The 4,044-nt window shown below is 38.4% G+C and overlaps 1 protein-coding gene across 1 annotated transcript in view; it reads right to left on the bottom strand.

Moving 5' to 3' along the window:
- Positions 1-4,044, bottom strand: part of LOC116703606 (Na(+)/H(+) exchange regulatory cofactor NHE-RF2) — a 33,412-nt gene that overhangs the window by 7,728 nt on the left and 21,640 nt on the right. The window lies entirely within an intron of this gene.

The following is a 4,044-nucleotide window of genomic DNA, read 5'->3' as shown; positions in this document are numbered from 1 at the left end:
ACACACACACACACACACACACACACCACCAAATCACATTTTTACCAGAACATTTAATTTTTTATTATCTGATACTTAATAAAAGTTTCCTTAAAGCGTTACTCTCGCCAAAATGCAACCTAGGGTCTTTTTGTGAATGTACCTGAGTCAAACGTTTGTTTAAAGGCATAATTAGGACGGAAACGTCACTTTTAAGATTGACCAGATTTTCATTTTCAGTCAAATGGTCTTTTGAAAAGGAGAGCTAGGGGCACTACTATGATAGCATGTAAATTGCTAATTTTAAAACACAAAGAAGGCTCAACACAACATGAAACTTTAATCGTATCTGGGGATACTCGTAATTATCACCAGGGGCTCTACACATGAAGCATGCATCATGTACATGAAGCTCCTTTAATTAAAATAAATTTGGTCAGATGCTGTCTTTAGTACCTTCCAAATTCATTTGTGTGTGTGCATGTAAGTGTGATTTTCTATGTGTCCATGGAGACATAAAGGGAGGTGGCGGACTGTTGCTGTCCTCAGTGACCTGCTACAGGATGTTCCCACACACTCTCATCAGCTGTCTAATGTTCCAGTGGAGCATCAGTACACCAGCATATGTAAGTGTAATCAGCATTTTGCCTTTTTACAGACTTTAAAGGTTCCATGGCATGACAATTTCACTTTATGAGGTTTTTAAACATTAATATAAGTTACCCCAGCCTGCCTATGGTCCCCTAGTAGCTAGAAATGTTGATAGGTATAAACCGAGTCCTAGGTATCCTATGAGAAAATGAAAGCTCAGATGGGTCGATCTGGAATCTTGCCCCTTATGAGGTCATAAGGGGCAGATACAGCGAAGATTTCATCATCTATGTAATTATTTTGATCCCATCTCTAGAACAGCTATCACTTTCATATCTGTATGGTAAATATGTAATAGTATGTAGTATAAAGACTGGAAACAACTAGCCTGGCTCCACCGGTATGTGTCACATTTCTTGGCACATATCCCCCCCAGCTAATTGTTGTTCTTAAATTGAGTACCTTATATTACCTTTGGGCAGAGCCAGGCTAACTGTTTCCCCTTTTTATGTCTTTGTGCTATGCTAAGCTAACAGGCTGTTGATTTTTTCAAAATTGCAACACTTAATTCAGCTTTTGTGTCAGCTGTTGACAACATTCAAGCATGCAGATTTTTAGGAAATTTTGTCATGAACTGCTATTGATTGGAACCAATTGCTGACTGGAAAGTAAAAAATTCACCAAAAGTATGTTTCTTTACATTTTGAGAGATCCTAATTGAACTCTGTTTAACCTCACTATCAGACCCTATTCAGGTCCTGTTTGGCCTGATCTGGACCCTGATGTAAAACTAGTGAGGGCAAAGGTCATGGGAATGAATGGGAATAATGTGTGTGTACACTTAGATTAAAAACTGCTCATAATGAAAATTATGTTATGAAACATAAACAGTATAATGTTTATGTTTAGCTTTGTCATTGCTCTTAGCTGCATGTCTATTTATTCGTATTTACTTTGAGAGCAACAAAAAGCCAGAGTCAAATTCCCCATATGTGTTTAAACTTACTTGGCCATTACAGCTGATTCTGTTTCTACTGCCAGCATAATTTTTTAACCTGGGCAAAGCTGACTGAACACCCATGATTGCCGTCAACCATTGCCTCTTCTAGACTTCTAAGAGATTGAATAATGACCCTTTAACTTTCATGGGACTGCCACTTAAATGTATGTTTCTGTTCATGACAGAAACTTTGTGAAGGAAACTCTCTTCCTTTTTCTTCCTGCATGCATCGTCGCTGTCAGCTACGTTTCCCCCCTCTCTTATTTAACACGCTCGTCTGCCTCTATATCTCTCTATGTTTTATGTTACTCCCCCTGTCAGCCCAAGCGATCAGACTAATTTATAATCAACTTTCTTCTTCCTTATCACTGGCCTCTTCCCTCTTTCTCCTGGCTGACACACAGTGAAGATTGAGTCCAGGCTTTAGGTTCTGTTATCTTTAGAAACAGGAGCCGGACAACAGACAAAAGTGTGACCTCTGCCATTTTAATTGCAGTTGTGACAGTATGTGTACATGGGGTCACATCTGTATTCGATCCTGTGTGGGGGAACGCATGAACTGTTGCAAACTTTTCTGTAGCTAGCTGTAGTTTTCAGACTCTCCTAATGGCTTTGTTCTAAAATTGGAACACACTATAATTAATGATCCAGCTACTTTTTTTGACCAGCGTAAAACATTTGAGTAATAAAGTACCCTGTAGAGTTGATCATGATGAGTTTATATATTAATAATTGTCCCCAGATGACAGACTTTTATTTGTGCAATATTGTTAGAATTAGTTACTCTCCAATAACGTGGTGCATTCAGGCGTTCTCACTCAATGGTACATACATATTTTGTCAGTTAAACGCATTATTAGCGGCGTTAACGCAAAACCATTTTAACAGCATCAATTATTTTATTGCAAGATTAAGGGTCTTTTCTTTTTTTGTAGTTTTTTACACATGCTGTTGCACCAACTAGTAACGTTAGAAAAACTACAACACCACACCACATCTAGCTAGACTAGAAACAAAACAGCAGCCACGCTGCACACACTTGTTTGGGCTTGCAAGCCGGCCAAAGAGTAGGTACGTTAAAATTTTAAATGGATGGCGAGCGAGAGATGCCAAAATGGATTCCATAAAGATTCTGAATGGAAAGTTTACTTTTTAAAAATACCACATGGTTCCATTGACAAGACCAAAGTGATCTGTGTGTTTTGTTGTTGTGAACTGAGCTACTATCGCAGCACGTCCAGTCTGAAATACCACTTGATGGCCAAGCACACAGCTGATGCCATGTCTCCGCCCCCTTGTCAAAGTATTTTTTTCACCCTCTTATTGTTGGACAGTGTTTTATTGTGTGAGAGATTATATGTTCCAAGTGTGAATGACTGCTGCAAGTGAGAATGTTACGTGTGAAATTTAACACTACAGTGGACTATATGCCAATGTTGTTTTCAATAAAAAAAACATTTGCACAAAGCAACCAATCCATTTTTCCATGTTGATAACAGCATTAAAAATGAGAAAAAATAATGGGACTAAAAGAAATCAAGGGACATTTAGAATAGATGAAAATGTGCAATTAATTGCGAGTTAACTATGAAATTAATGTAATTGATCGCGATTAAATATTTAAATTGTTTGACAGCACTAGTTCATATGAAAACCCTGTGCAAAGACATCTGTCGACTTCTAGTGACCTTTGGTTCTTTACCTGCACTGGTAGTGCAGCATGTTGGTGTGTCATGAAGTAAAGGTCATTCAAGTGTACATGTAGATTTATTTACAGATAATGGATTGGATGGATGTGTGGAAATGTGGGCACATGTGCAATATCAGGAGTGTAGGCACACATCAACATGCATATACAGTTCAAACCCACCTAGAAAAAGATAGAGAAAAAAGATAGAGATAAACCATTATTATTCAAAGTGGCAACATGAAGGGCGCCAAAAGGCCTCTCAAGGGATTTTCTCACACCCAGTCAATCATATTATTCTCTGACATGTACCAGACTAACCCAGACTCATTTATCAATTATCACCTCATTAGCATGAGCACATTTTTTATGATCTCCTCATTCCTCTCTCTATTGTGCCAAGTGCACCTATGCATGAAAACACTCACTCACTCACTTTTGCTGTGCTTGACGTTCTACAATCAAATTTCCTCCAGTTCATCAGGTTGCCCTCACCCCGTTAACTTGTGCCTACACCAACAGCTACACCACCCAGACTCATAAACATTTGTATTTATATCTGTATTTGTATTGCTTAGTTGTGTGTTAAGTGTTTTTTTTAATGCCATTTGGAGTTGGGCAATATCCAAATTTTGATACCGTCAAACCTCCTCCCTATTTTACCGTGGTATACAGTATTGCCGTGACTAATTAAAAATGATGATGTAAGGCTCAGACGGCATCACCAAACTGTTGGCTTGTGCCTACACTGTCCAGAAACTGAATACCAAACACTAATACTGAAACA

The sequence above is a fragment of the Etheostoma spectabile genome, chromosome 15 (genome assembly GCF_008692095.1).
Source record: "Etheostoma spectabile isolate EspeVRDwgs_2016 chromosome 15, UIUC_Espe_1.0, whole genome shotgun sequence".
Lineage (NCBI taxonomy): Eukaryota > Metazoa > Chordata > Actinopteri > Perciformes > Percidae > Etheostoma > Etheostoma spectabile.
Note: the sequence above shows the minus strand (reverse complement) of the source record. Positions and strands in the feature narration are given on the sequence as shown.